The sequence below is a fragment of the Salminus brasiliensis genome, chromosome 8, assembly GCF_030463535.1.
Source record: "Salminus brasiliensis chromosome 8, fSalBra1.hap2, whole genome shotgun sequence".
Classification (NCBI taxonomy): domain Eukaryota; kingdom Metazoa; phylum Chordata; class Actinopteri; order Characiformes; family Bryconidae; genus Salminus; species Salminus brasiliensis.
In genome coordinates, this window is record NC_132885.1 from 1,444,284 (window position 1) to 1,459,857 (window position 15,574).

At 42.2% G+C, this 15,574-nt stretch overlaps 1 protein-coding gene across 2 annotated transcripts in view; it reads right to left on the reverse strand.

The window, feature by feature from the left end:
- Positions 1 to 8,517, reverse strand: part of thsd7ba (thrombospondin, type I, domain containing 7Ba) — a 364,279-nt gene extending 355,762 nt beyond the window's left edge. For both annotated transcript variants that reach the window (XM_072685348.1, XM_072685346.1), the window contains exon 1: positions 8,431 to 8,517. The gene's annotated coding sequence lies outside the window, so the exon portion shown is untranslated. The remainder of the gene's footprint in view (positions 1 to 8,430) is intronic.
- Between the last annotated feature and the right edge of the window lie 7,057 nt (positions 8,518 to 15,574).

Below are 15,574 nucleotides of genomic sequence, written 5' to 3' on the forward strand. Positions count from 1 at the left end.
CTGCAGAACATGCAGATTGTAAACTGCTTTCCTAAAAATTTCAGACGCATATTTTTTTCCTGGTTAATAGAAATGGTTTAATACAGCACCAAAAAGGTTTCCACTAACATAATAATTAAAAATTATTTTTTATAGTACTATATAGAACCCTCTTTGCACTGTACTTTGTCCTGAGTGTACAAGTCAGCAATATAATAATTATAATTATAAAAAATATTATAATAATATAATAATGATGGTTGTTGCCATCATTTCCTGCAATAACTGTATCCTCTGAGTTTATATATTTATTAACAGGTTAGGCAACCACTTATGCTGTCATTTATAGCCAAGAACAGCATAAAGCGGTGGCCTTTAATGTACCATCATCCACCTTCAGGCAATTAAATGCACTACATGCACTCTGCCCGGTCCTCAAGGTGAGTCAGAGTGGCTCGACCTGTCACACACCCCTCGATCTTCTTTATGAGAGTGATATTAGGTCTCTGAATATACCTCAGCCTTCACCTGCCGTTCCTCCAGCCGGCTGTCACACCAGAAACAGCCCTGAAACGAGCCACGGACTCAGATGGAACCACTCTCAGCCCAAGAGAGGAAGCTTATGCACAAACCAAACGGCTGAGAGGACACTCATCCGAGCTTCATATTCAGTTGAGGACAGCCGGGCTGGGGTTTGTTATGCGGCTCAGGTAGAGACGAGTCCCTGGAGAAATGCAAGCTATATTTACATCCAGGTAAATTCCAGCCTGCATCCTCAAAAGAATAAAGATGTAGCTCCTGCAGAGCGGTCCAGATCGGACTGACAGTGGGACGATAGTTACGCTGTCATTTTACCAGAAACATACTCATATAGCTACAAACGAGGGGCAAAAAGTCTGAAGACCACTAGGGAAACCATGTGCACTATTAAAAACCTCAGATATACTACAGATATATACCCAACAGATTTAAACATCTGGAGATCTGATCTTCATGTGATCAACACTGAGAGATGGAGGTAATCTCGCTAAAAACTCACACAACTGAAGAAACTAAATAAAATTGAATTAATAGAAATGTCATTTTTCTGAGAGGAGAAAGTTCAAATTCTATACCTGGTTTAAATGTTTAGAATTAGGATTAGGAGCAGAAGATCAGCTGCAGATGATCAGAACATGGAGTCTGATTTAAACCTCAGACATTTAGTCTGGTCTGATCTTAATTGATGGTTGAAGTGAGGGGTGAAGAAGATCACCATCATGGCCAGATCCAGAGAGCTCTCTGACCTAACTAACGCTCTTGTTGCTGAATGCAATCAAATCCTCACAGCAATGCTTCTCCAAAATCTAGTAGAAAGTCATCCTCTCTGGACAGTAGAGATGGTCTCTCCAACAAAAGCCGGAGATACTCTTTAATAACACTGTATGATTTTTTATGTTTTTGCTTTATATGTAATATATGCATGTCAGCATAACTATAGCACAGCTAATCCAGACATTATATGATATTATTTATGACACATAAGCCTTATGAATGCATTTATCAAGCATTATGAATACAAGATCCATAAGAAGCATCACCATCTTCTCATCTACCTACAGTTACAGATGTAGGATGTACGAAAGGTTTATCATCTGCACTTTCCCACAGTTTCTCCACTAGTTTCAATCAGTTGGAATAACTGATTACCTGATTACTTTCGATTAATAACAGAATAATTAATCGAAAGGTAAGACGAGGCATTGGAAGGCGTGAGCTCTACAGGGGATCTAGGAGGGTTAAGCTAAATCCTGCAGAACGTGACGGCGTCTCTCTCTATCTAATTCTCTCAGCTCGTCCCTCTCTCTGCTGTTTGTAATGAGCTGGTGGGGAATGAAATAAAGGAACATGCTTCTCATTAATTATGAGCTGCAGCCAAGTCCCACTTGGAGCCAATTTGGGGCAGGGTTTGAACGTACTGATTTATCAGAGCCGGGCCGAGCAGAGTTTTGCTCGATATCTCCGTCCCACCTGCCTCGACACACACTCAAATTAATCACACGCATACGCACCGCTGAAGTACGCTTTACCTGGACGCATTAACATTAAATCAAATAATCCAGCTGTGGTACCCAGGGATGAGGTGATTGGGAATTCTGGAGCATCTTCAGATTTTCTGGGATTGTTAAAATGCAACAGCAAAAATATAAAAAAAAAAATCACACACTGATTAACCTAATCCATAGCCCCCTAGTGGTGGTATAATGCAACTGTACTGGTTGAGTTTGTGTGTTTACTGGTGTAAATGAGCCTCCAGTGGAGTTAGGGTGATGTGTGTTTACACTGCCCACAGTAAAATTGATCAGTGTGTAGAATCCATCAGCAGAGCTTCCTGTGAGACACCATGTTTTTACTGCTGTATGGAAGCTGGAGGAGGCTTCGGTGCTTGTTGGATGCGCTGTGTTTTTTCCAGAGTAAGTATGAGCTCATTCAGAGCGCAGTTTGGATCTGTAAGAGCTTATTACTGTTCTTATCCAATCAGAGAAAGGATGAAGTGAGTGATGGGTGACTGATATTCATGTTCATGTGTTTGTTGTTGAGAATGAGAGTTTCTGACACTACTAAACATCTACGAATGTTGGGCTTCATTAGATTATCTTCCTTACAGATTCAAGTAAATAAAGCCACATCAGGGAGGATCATGTTCTAATGGAGGATATGAGATGAAATGGAAGTTACGGTGGGAAATTATTAGGCGTTCATGTAAACAAGTTTGGTGTGTATGATTTATGATGACTGGACCACTAGAGATGATCCAATTGCTTGAAATAAAATATTTTATTTAAAAGTTCCCCATACAGCAAAATGAGGCTCTGAACATTTCAAAACTTCTTCCTGTAGCGTTCTTGTCACCCTGTGGCCACTAATGGATCAAACTCAGCATCCTCACTCCATAGGAAGCTCTGCAACACTGCATATTTGACAATTTTATGAATATGTATGTATATATATATATATATATATATATATATATATATATATATATGGAGTTCTGTGTCTTCAAACTCTTGACAGGAAGTGTTCCTGTAGCCGCTGTTGCCGCTGTTGCCATAATGGACCAAACACTGCATCCTTAACAGTGCTGGATATTTTTGCAAATACACCAAATAAAATTGAATTAATAGAAATGTCATTTTTCTGAGAGGAGAAAGTTCAAATTCTATACCTGTTTTAAATGTTTAGAATTAGGATTAGGAGCAGAAGATCAGCTGCAGATGATCAGAACATGGAGTCTGATTTAAACCTCAGACATTTAGTCTGGTCTGATCTTAATTGATGGTTGAAGTGAGGGGTGAAGAAGAACACCATCATGGTCAGATCCAGAGAGCTCTCTGACCTAACTAACGCTCTTGTTGCTGAATGCAAATGCAACACAGATATGAGATTTTGGTTGCCACTCAAACTCTAAAGCTTGAAAAGAAGCCAAGATGTCTTCAAACCCTTAACCAGCACTATTCAAGTAGCTGATGTGGCAACTGATGGACCAAACACAGCATCTTTACCAAGAGGCAAAGTTACCATTTTAGAGATATAGGGTTTTGTTAAAACTCGACAAAAAAAGCCAAGTTGTCTCCAAACTTATGAACAGCAGTACTTCTTTAGTCACTAATGGACCAAACTCAGCATGCCCGCTCCATAGAAAGCTCTTCGATGCTGCATACGTGACAAAATTACCATTATAGAGAAATTGTGTTTAGATGCCACTCAAACTATGAACATTTCTACAGAAGCCAAGATGTTCTCAGATGGACCAATGGACCAAACTCAGCATTATCGCATCACAGTCTGCTCCACAATACTGCATATTTGGCTCTTTTCTTCGACTTTTGCCACTGAACATTTCAAAAGAAGCCAATGTGTCTTTCAACCCTTGACAAGTAGAGCTCCGGTAGCTCCTGTGGCCACTCATGGACCAAACTTGGCATCAATCCATAGGAAGCTCCACAACACTGCATATTTGGCAAAAGTTCCTCCTTTTTAACCTTTTTTTGGCTTTAATACCATTTGAACTCAATGTTTCTGTGGACACTAATAGACCAAACTCTGCATCAGTAGTCACAATACTGGAATTTGGCACTATTTGGCACTAAGTGGGATTTGCTTATCACTCAAACTCTGACCATGAAAAATGGATCCCTGTAGCGTTTATGTAGCCACTGTAGCTGCTATGTGACTAAATTGAACATTTTCAAACCACAGTACTGCATATTTGGCAAATGTACCCCTTTTCTTGTGGTTTTGTTACCATTCGAACCACTCAAAAGTAGCCATGGTGTCTACAAACTCTTGACCGGCCAGGTCCCTATAGCTGCTTTGGCCCCTCATGGACCAAACTCAGCATCCTTGCACCACAATCAGCTCCACCATGCTGCATATTTGGCAAAGGTTTCTCTTTTCGCCTCTTTTCCTTTGGCTTTATTACCACTTGAACCACTTGCATCTTTGCCAAGAGTCACAATACTGGAAATTTGGCAAAGTTACTATTACAGTGCTATGGGATTTTGTTGTCAGTCAAACTCTGACCATTTCAAAATACGCCCCTGTAGCGTTCCTGCAGCCGCTGTAGCTGCTAATGGACTAAATTTGACATTTACAAACCACAGTACTGCATATTTGGCAAACTCAAACCACTCAAAAGAAGCCTAGGTGTCTACAAACCCTTGACCGACCAGGTTCCCATAGCTACGTTGACCCTTCATGGACCAAACTCAGCATCCTCGCACCACAGTCGTCTCCACCACGCTGCATATTTGGCAAAAGTTCCTCTTTCCACTGCCCTTCCTCTGGCTTTGTTACCACTCAAACTCCACTGTGGCCACTAACGGACCAGTCCCGGCATTCTGGCTCCCCAGGAAGCTCCACAATACTGCATATTTGGCAATATCTGACCGTCCGAAAGAGATGTTGGAGTTTTGTTCACTCAAACTCTGAGCATTTCAAAGGCATTCCTGTAGCGTTCCTGTAGCCGCTGGGGCCACTAATGGACCAGACTCAACGTCCTTGCTCCATGGGAAGCTCTGAGGTACTGCATGTTTTCCTATGAGGAGTGATTTTGCTCTGCTGAATGTGGAGCAGGTGAGCTTCAAAGTGCAGCAAACCTTCAGTGCAGCAGCGAAGTTCAAAAGATCTAACCAGCCGCTCGCTGACATCCACTTCCTGCCTGAAAAAATATGCTCTGCCAAGCCGAACCGCTATTAACGAGCGAGTGCAAAGATGCAGACATTGAACGTCGGAAAAAACAAGCGGCGCAGCGAACACAAACACACACCTAAACGCTTATTCAGCATCTCTTAAACAGCGAATACGAAAAAAACTAAACACCTTGGCTGCCCTCATTGGCTTGCATATATATTCAGCGCTGATCTTTCATGCATAGAGTTGCAGCTAATGACAATCGCAAGCTGCCGTGGGGGAAAAAGGGGGAAAAGAAAAAGCTTTGATCGGACACACACTTACACACACACTCACACTTAAACACACACTCACACTTACACACACACTCACACTTACACACACACTCACTCTAGGCTACCTCAGACACAATGGGATTGATCAGTCAAAGCCTACCTTCTATTATTTGCCCAGAACAAAAGGATTCGGGGGGCTGTGAGCCTGGATTGTGCGAAAGCCACTGGGCGGTCATCGGCGTTTATTATATTCTGGACAGAACGGGGGGGGAAAAAGAAGGGGACTAAGCGGTCTAAATGCTCTGAAATCTTACAGTATTAAAGTCTTCCTCAGGCAGGATCCAGCTTAACTTCAGCTCCAACCTCCAACTGAAAGGTGGTTTTAGGGCACCGCAAGAGTCCAGAGTTTCAGAAACCAGTTACCAGTAGAGACCACACACACACACACACACACACACACAAGTTTAAAGCCCATAAACTACTATTAAGAGACTGTCTGGATAAGTCAAGCCTAAGCATCTGTACGTCTTAATATTAATTTTAATAATCATTTTGCTGCATATAAAAAACTTGACACAATAGAAACCAGAGCAAAACTCCTCCTTAGGCACGATTCTAAACTGCTCACATGGTGAAGCTTACTAAACCCCGGGAGTTATTATTGAGTTAATAAGCCATAAGATTGCCAGCATGTTCACTTTGAGGCTCATCATGAAACAGCCACTATATGGAAGCCCATTGACTGAGTTAATGTCATTAAGTTGAGCCCCTGAGCCCCTCAGGGTTATTATTCAGTCTCTACGCTGGAAACAGTGCAGCCTGGTTAAGATATTATGAAGTTATAACCGTGAGGAATTGCTGGAAATGCTGGGCAGGCAGTCTGGCAGGGTCCATGAAGGTTAAATAGTTAAAGCCTTCCTTCATTGTTAATTCATGTGTTCAGGAACAACGGTAGTTCAGCCAAGCAGCTTGCTTTTCTCGTCCTCTCTTCGTCGTTTCCAGTCTTTCTCACTCTATCCCTCTCTCCATCTGTCCTCCAGCCTCTATATTCTCCTCCATTCCCTCTCCTCCCTTCCTCCATCTGTATCTGCTGTAGCTCCTCTTCTCCTCCTCATCTTTCTACTGATTCCTCTTCTTCTTCTTCGCTCCTCTTTTTAGCCTTGTTCCTCGTCAAAAGCCACAATGCTGAATATTTTGCAAATACACCATTACAGGGATCGTGTTGCCACTCAAACTCTGAAGCTTTAAAAGAAGTCATGATGCCTTCAAACCCTTGACCAGCAACATTCCTGTAGCTGACATGACGACCGATGGACCAAACTCAGTCACCTCGGTGAGAGGCAAAGTTACCATTTTAGAGATATAGTACTCCTCTTAACCTCTTTCAATCCTCCTTCTTCAGTCCACTTTCCTCGCACCTACTCAGTTGTTTCTCCCTTCTTTCCTCCCCTTCATCGTCCTCTCTTTCAATCCTTCTACTCAGTCCTCCTCCCTCTCCTTTCTCCTTCACCTATTTCAATCCTCATCTTCAGCTCATTTACCCCCTTTCAATCCTCCTCTTCAGTCCTTTTTTCTAATCTTATCTCTCCTTTCCCCCACATCTTTCCAACCTTCTCCACAGTCATCTTTCCTCTCTTTCAATCCTTCTCAGTCCTCTTTTCCTCCTCCTCCATCTCCCTTTCCTCTCACCTCTTTCAATCCTCATCTTCAGCTCATTTTACCCCTTTAAATCCTCCTCCTCAGTCCTCTTTTCCTCTGCCTCCCTCTTCATCCCCCTCACCTCTTTCAAATCTTACCTCTCATTCCACTTCCTCAGTCCTCTATTTCCCTCTTCTTTTCACCTCTCTCAAATCTCCCCTTCAGTCCACTTTCCTCTTTCAATTCTCCTCTTCAGTCCTCTTTTCCTCCACCTCCTTCCTCATCCCCCTCACCTCTTTCAATCCTCCTCTTCAGTCCTCTTTTCCTCCACCTCCTTCCTCATCCCCTCACCTCTTTCAATCCTCCTCCTCAGTCCTCTTTTCTTCCACCTCCCACCTCTGCCCCTCACCTCTTTCATTTCTCTTCTTTAGCTCTTCCCTCCTTTTCAATCCTCCTCTTTAGTCTCATTTTCCTCTATTTCCTTCCTCCTCAGTCTTCTTTTCCTCATCTTCTCTCCTCTCTCCCTCACCTCTTTCAATCCTGTTCCTCAGCTCACTTTACACCCTTTCAGTCCTCCTCAGTTCTTTTTTTCCTCCTCTTCCCTCTCCTTCCCCTCATCTTTTTCAATCCTCCTCTTCTGTCCTCTTTTCCCACTCTTCCCTCCACATCTTCAAACCTCCTCCTCAGTCCTTTATTCTCCTCTTCCTCTTCTTTTCACCTTACATCTTTCAAACCTCCCCTTCAGTCCTCAAACCTCTTTTCCTCCACCTCCCTCCTCATCCCCCTCATCTCTTTCAATCCTCCTCTTCAGCTTATCCCATCTTTTCAGTCCTCTGTGTCCCTCTCCTTTCTTCCCTCACCTCTTTCCCTTAACCTCTTCAGTCCTCTTGTTCCTCCTCCTCGTTCCTCTCCCCTTTGCCTCCACTCTCTTCTTTTACTTCGCTCCATTTGTCATTCTCTCTTCTGTCCCCCCCTTTTCCTCATATCTCCCTCTTTCCCCTCCTGTCCCCGTCCTTCTCCTCTTCCGTCTCGATGTAAATGTTAAACTTATAATGTGTAATCTAGGTTGTTGACGGTGTCGTCGTCCTGCTGCACTTATATAACCTCCTCCTCTCCGCCTGCTTTCCTGGGTCATCACAAACTCCTCAGCGTTCCCTCCGATATCCCTCCATCACTTCTGCGCACACACACACGCGCACACACACACACACACACACACACACACACACTCGCATGCATCAAAACACAGCAATCTGGAAGCTGGGAGCATCTCTGCATCGGCTAATCCAAACATCTCTCTCTCTCCGCCTGACACACACAGCCGTTTCCCCCCCGACGGTAACCAGCAGCAGAGCGAGGGTCTTACCTTCAGCAGCACACACTCCTCCACAGCCCAGTGCACGCGCGAGAGAGGAGAGCGCGACTGTGTGTGTGAGGGATGTGAAAGCGCTCGTCTCTCTGCGCTCCTCTCACTGAGGGAGGAGAGGTGGTACCTCACACACACACACACACACACACACACACACACACACACTCCACTGACATCTGCTTCTTTCTTTAAACTCATTGGCTAACAGGGATGATTCCTATTTAGCCAGACCCACCGTCTCCCCCGAGCACACACCCCTAACCAGCACACACACACACACACACACACACACACACACACACAAACTGCATGCTCTCTCTCTCTCTCTCTCTACACCACTGCTCCATTCTCTTTATCTCTCTGTGAATAGCGCTCTCTATATAGTAGGTCTTTCTGCACTGTCTCTCTCTCTTTCAATACTGTCTCTCTCTTTCAGTACTGTCTCTCTTTCAGTACTGTCTCTCTCTTTCAATACGGTCTCTCTTTCAGTACTGTCTCTCTTTCAGTACTGTCTCTTTTTTCAGTACGGTCTCTCTTTCAGTACTGTCTCTTTTTTCAGTACTGTCTCTCTTTCAGTACTGTCTCTCTCTGTACTGTATTTTTCCTTTAGTACTGTCTCTCTTTCAATATGGTCTCTCTCTTTCAGTACTGTCTCTCTTTCAATACGGTCTCTCTTTCAGTACTGTCTCTTTTTTCAGTACTGTCTCTCTTTCAGTACTGTCTCTCTCTGTACTGTATTTTTCCTTTAGTACTGTCTCTCTTTCAATATGGTCTCTCTCAGTACTGTCTCTCTTTCAATACGGTCTCTCTTTCAGTACTGTCTCTTTTTTCAGTACTGTCTCTTTTTTCAGTACTGTCTCTCTTTCAATACGGTCTCTCTTTCAGTACTGTCTCTTTTTTCAGTACTGTCTCTCTTTCAGTACTGTCTCTCTCTGTACTGTATTTTTCCTTTAGTACTTTCTCTCTTTCAGTACTGTCTCTCTCTTTCAGTACTGTCTCTCTCTGTACTGTATTTTTCCTTTAGTACTTTCTCTCTTTCAGTACTGTCTCTCTCTTTCAGTACTGTCTCTCTTTCAATACGGTCTCTCTTTTTCAGTGATGTCTCTTTCAGTACTGTCTCTCTTTCAGTACTGTCTCTCTTTCAATACTGTCTCTCTTTTTCAGTGATGTCTCTTTCAGTACTGTCTCTCTTTCAGTACTGTCTCTCTTTCAGTACTGTCTCTCTTTCAATACGGTCTCTCTTTTTCAGTGATGTCTCTTTCAGTACTGTCTCTCTTTCAATACTGTCTCTCTTTCAATACTGTCTCTCTCTTTCAGTACTGTCTCTCTCTGTACTGTATTTTTCCTTTAGTACTGTCTCTCTTTCAATACGGTCTCTCTTTTTCAGTGATGTCTCTTTCAGTACTGTCTCTCTTTGTATTGTGTCTTTCTTTCAGTACTGTCTCTTTTCAGTACTGTCTCTTATTTAGTACTGTCTTTCTCTGTACTGTATTTGTCCTTTAGTACTGTCTCTCTTTCAGGACTGTCTCTCTTTCAGGACTGTCTCTTTGTTCAGTACAGTATTTTTCTTCCAGTACTGTCTTTCAGTACCTTCTCTCTTTCAGTGTTGTCTCTTTTTAGTACTGCCTCTCTCTTTCAGTAATGTCTCTCTCTGTACTGTATTTTTCCTTTAGTACTGTCTCTTTCTTTCAGTACTGTCTCTCTCTTTCAGTAATGTCTCTCTCTGTACTGTATTTTTCCTTTAGTACTGTCTCTTTCTTTCAGTACTGTCTCTCTCCTTCAGTACTGTCTTTCTTTGTATTGTGTCTTTCTTTCAGTACTCTCTTTCTCAGTACTGTCTTTCTCGGTACTTTATCTTTAGTACTGTCTCTCTTTCCATACTGTCTCTTTTTTCAGTACTCTATTTTTCTTTCAGTACTGTATCTCAGTACTGTTATATCACTGTTATATGTCTCTTTCAGTACTGTCTTTCTGCACTGTCTCCATACTCTCTTTCAGTACTATGTCTCTCTTTCTGAACGTTCTCCCTCTTTTCTCTTTAAGTGTTGTCTCTCTTAGTACTGTCCCCCTTTATCAGTACTGTCCTTCTTTCAGTACTGCCTCTTTCTGAACTTTGTCCCTCTTTCTGCATTGTCTCTCCTTCAGTGCTGTCTCTCTCTTTCAGTACTAGGTCTTTCTGTCTCTTTCTGTACTACTGTGTCTCTATGTACTATGTCTCTCTCTTGTTTTGTCTCACTTTCTGTACTGTGGAAACATTAGAAAAAAAACAACTAGAATTTTCCAAAGAACACAAAGATCAGGACATCTAAAACAATGTGCTTTGGACAAATTAATTCAAAGTTTAATTATTTGGACGCAGTAATAGGGCATGTCTGATGCAAACCAGACACTGCATTTGAGCACAAGAGCTCATATAAGCTGTGAAGCATAGAGGTGGAGAGGTCATGGTTTGGGGCTGCTTTTCTACAGTAAGGTCTGGAGAGATTTCCAACATAGAACCCAGTATGAATTCTTTACTGTATCAGATAGCACTGGAAAATGTGAGGGCATCTGTCTCAAAATTAAAGCTGAAATGCTACAGAGCTGAAAGAATTCTGCATGGAGGAGTGGGATATTCCCCCATATTCATCTTCATGCACCTTTACCTATTCCAATACATCTACTACCCTCTTCGATCCATTACCCTATAGCCCCATTACCCTGCCAAAACCCTTATCCCTTATTACCCCTATAATCCAGAATAAACTTAACAACTCCATAACCCCCACACACCTTGATCAAGTCCCATGCAACTATTACCCCCTCTGACCCCAGTACTCCCATAGCCCCATTACCCTCCCACAACCTTTATTACCCCATGGACCAGAATAGTGTATCTGAGAACCTGCATAATGCCCATGCACTTTTTTTCCTCTCCTAACTGTCATGGCTTTAATAACCCACCCTTATTGCCCCCATACTTTAGTATAAGGTTGACAATGCCATAATCCTTAATACCCCCACTAATCAAGTGCAACTATTACCCCTCCAGAATGATCCAAATCCAAATATTCACCCATACCCCCAATTACTTTCACCCTATCCCATCCAAGCTATTCTCTACTCTGATCTTATTAAACCCCCATAACCCATTATCCCTCCACAAGCCTACCAAACTTCCCAGTACCCCATATCCTCAAATAATGACTTCATTACAATGAGTCTGTCCAGTCAACATCTATCCAGTCTGGGGAATGAGGAGTCCCCTTTTTTGAGTTCCCACTAGGGGGCTAGACCCATATTTCTGGAATAATGATGGAATTGAACAAAGGGGCTTTAATCTGCTGTCTGTCCCAGGAGGTGCTGAGTGTTATTCTCTTCTCCATTTGTGTCACAGCTCGGAATTCCAAAGTTTTGAGCTTTGGAGAAATGTTACTATTTGGAACTTGAGGGGGAAAAAATTAACACACTAAATTTAATGAAGCTTGAGAGCCTGGTGTTCTCTCACCTCTACACATTGACAGATGGCAGAATAGAGTGTGAAATTTTAGAGCGTTTCCACCAGTGGATTACAAGGCCGCAGAATCAGACCCTGGCGTTTGCTGGATGCAACCAAAATTGTAATAAATAAAGCCAAGCACAATGTAAAATCACATCCTGCATGAAGTACTGTCCTGATCTGTAATTAGCTTCATGATGTACATATTGCAAGTTATAATTCTACCTTACACTCACACAAACTTCCTCTTGTTTTTTTTTTCCTCTTTCAATTCATCCTCACAGTATCTCCCCCTAACTGATCTATATCCTCATCATCTTGGTCTCACTATGTAATCATTTTTTGTATACAGTGCTTGTTTACCATTTGTGTTTGTGTAGCATCTCCATTATGAATACCTCTGTGCTTTATATTTATGCCTCCTCATTAGCTCCCAGTGTTAATTGGACTTCAATAAAGCTCACTCGCAGATACAACTTCCATCTATATGCAGGCAGTAATAGAATGCAATGCCAGCCATGGATACAGCAAGACTGTTCAAGCATCAAATGCAGATCAGTGAGGCGAATAACAGCAAGCTGATAGTGGGTTTCAAATTACTGATGCATTTAGAGCTTGCCTTGGCATCTATTCGTCTTGGGTCAGGTCATGATCATTTTTTTTTTCTGTTGCCAATGTGAAAACCTTCCCCATTGCTCAATAAGGTGCTTGTAATAAGGTGGTTTAAGATGTTTCTCCCATCACCAAAGACATTTCTCTTGTGGCCAAATGAGGTGTTTTCCATAACCAAATTGTTTTTTGATTATGGCCAAAGACCGTTCTTCCATTGCCAAAAAAAGATGCTTTCCACATGGCCAAAGATAACACTTTTCCTGTCAATAAGGGAAGGCACTTTTTCCAAAGCCTGAAAGGTGTTCTTCCCAAAGCTGGGTGAGACTCTTCTGCCACAGCCAAGGAACATGTTTCCCATCAACAAAGAAAAAGAAGAAGAAGCCAAAGGAAGTGCTTTCTGAGGAAAAGAAGACCTTTTCCTGTAGCCAGAGACGACGCTTTTCATATCACAAGGAAAGTACCTGATAACTTGCTCTTCTCAAAGCCAAAGAAGATGCTTCCCTAGTGGACAAAGAAGAAAGAGACTTCTGAGACCAAAGAATAAGATGCTCTTTGAACTAAGAAAGAAGACATTTCTCTGACCAAAGGCAACATTTTTCTGGTCACCAAAAGTAGTCCCTTTTGTGAAACATAAGAAATTGCTTTAGCTTTAGAAATAGCTTTAGCTTTAGTTGATGCTTCTTGCATCACAAAAGACGATATGTTTCCAAAGTCTGAAAGCTGCTCTTCCCAAAGCCGGATGAGACTCTTCTCCCACAGCCAAAGAACATGTGTTCCCATCACCAAAGATGATACTTGGAGCCAAAGGAAAATGCTTTCTGAGGAAAAAGAAAGACCTTTTCCTGTAGACAGAGACAACGCTTTTCCTATCACAAAGGTAAGCACCTGAGAAGTTGCTCTTCCCAAAGAAGAAAAACTTTTCTGGAGAGCAAAGACAAAGCTCTTCTTCTGGTGAAAGAAGTTGGTCTCTGAACATCGAAAGTAGACCCTTCTCCCGTGGCCAAAGACGCCACTTTTCACATGACCAAAGGCAACATTTTCCGGTCACAAAGTAGACCCTATTTGTTAAAGATAAGAAATTGCTTTTTTTTTTCAAAGCCTAAAAAGACATTTCCCTATTGGCCAAAGAAGAAAGACACTTCTGAGACCAAAGAAGAAGATGCTCTTCTAACCAAGAAAGAAGACATTTCTCTGGCCAAAGACAACATTTTTCTGGTCACCAAAAGTCTATTTTGTGAAACATAAGAAATTGCTTTAGCTCTAGGAAAAGATGATGCTTCTTCCATCACCAAAGACAATTTCTTCCCAAAGCTGGGTGAGACTCTTCTACCACAGCCAAAAAAAAAAATGTCTTCCCATCACCAAAGAAGATGTTTTCTGAGGAAAAAGAAGACATTTTCCTGTAGACAGAGACAAAGAAAGCACCTGAGAAGTTTCTCTTCCCAAAGAAGAAAGACTTTTCTGGAGAGCAAAAAGAAAGCTCTTCTTCTGGTCAAAGAAGTTGGTCTTCGAACGTCGAAAGTAGGCGCTTCTCCCGTGGCCAAAGACGTTGCTTTTCACATGACCAAAGGCAACATTTTTCCAGTCACAAAGTAGACACTTTTTGTTAAAAATAAGAAATTCCTTTTTTTTTTCAAAGCCTAAGAAGTTGATTCTTCCCAAAGCCAAAGAAGACACTTCCCTTGTGGCCAAAGAAGAACAATGATGACAAGAAGAAGACAAAGCTCTTCTTGTGGTCAAAGAAGCTCTTCAAACAAAAGGAAAAAGACACTTCTCCTATGGACAAATACGATTATTTTTACATGGCCAAAAGTCACCAAACGTAGGCCCTTTTATAAAACATAAGAAATTGCTTATCCTAAAGCTAAAGATCATGCTTCTTCCATCACCAAAGATAAATGCCCCCCCCCCCAAATCCTAAGAACATGCTTTTCTCATGGTCTGAGAAGTTGCTTATCCCAAAGATAAAGGAGACGCTTCTCCTGTGGCTGAAAAAGGCACTTGACCTGCTTCAGTGCTCGTCACTAGCTCTTACCACATCACCATGGCTACTCCAGTATTCCAGCCTGCTTCTTTCATAACCCACCTTTGCCATAGTGGGCTCACTGAGGATTCTGCTTCTCTTCCTAGCTCCTCATTCAGACAATGCACAGCTCCCCTTGTGGTTGAAGGAAGTCTGCAGGCGGGGCTTGCTGTAGTTTTTCTGTGAATGGTTGTGGAACACTGCTACTCCCCTGAAACCCTCACATATGCTTCTAACCTAGTCCCCAAGGATGAGGTCCTCAGTCTTCAGCGGCAAACTCCAGATCAGTCCTGTCTTCTGCCCTCCATCCAAACCAAGTCCCTAGCCCTTATGATGTGTGGCTTAGGTTCTGGTGCCTGAAGTGGTTCTAGAGCCAGTCCCTAGTGTGACTTGTGCTGACCATAGTTTCAGCTCTAGACACCAGTTTAGCTCCACTAGTTCATGTTTCTGGCACTGTCCTTGTTCTGTCCTCGGCACATCTCTGCATTACAGCATTGGCTTCCCGCAACGCTTGTCTTCACACCTCAAAAGCTACACTTTAAGGGGGTTGTCATGATATTCCATGCAAAGCTCCATTAGTTTTCTTATTTTATGAACTTGGTGCCACCTTATAATCTCCTGTGTGTAGTTACCTTTCTGATAATCCATGTTTTCCCTTGTAAATTGGGCAGCCTTGTTAATAATTTAACTTCTTAATTAACTGAACTCCTACGTTTTCCCCTTCCTTTTGTTTGTTGAATGGATACCATATACTTTCTGTTTGCTCTCCCAATGTTAATCTGGACTTCAGTAAAACTCACTTCAATATGCATTCTACCGCCTCGACTAATCTGTTACATTACGTAAAAATTGCTCATCTGTAGATGCTTTTACCATCTTATCGCATGAAATATCTTATCAGAAGTACTTGAAGAAGGCAGATAAGTCCGCTGCCTTTAGGCGGTTTGTGCCCTGAATCCCAGTTTTCTTATTTTTTTGGCATATTTTCCAGAGTACCACAGTAAATTTCCTTAAGAAAAAATGTAAGC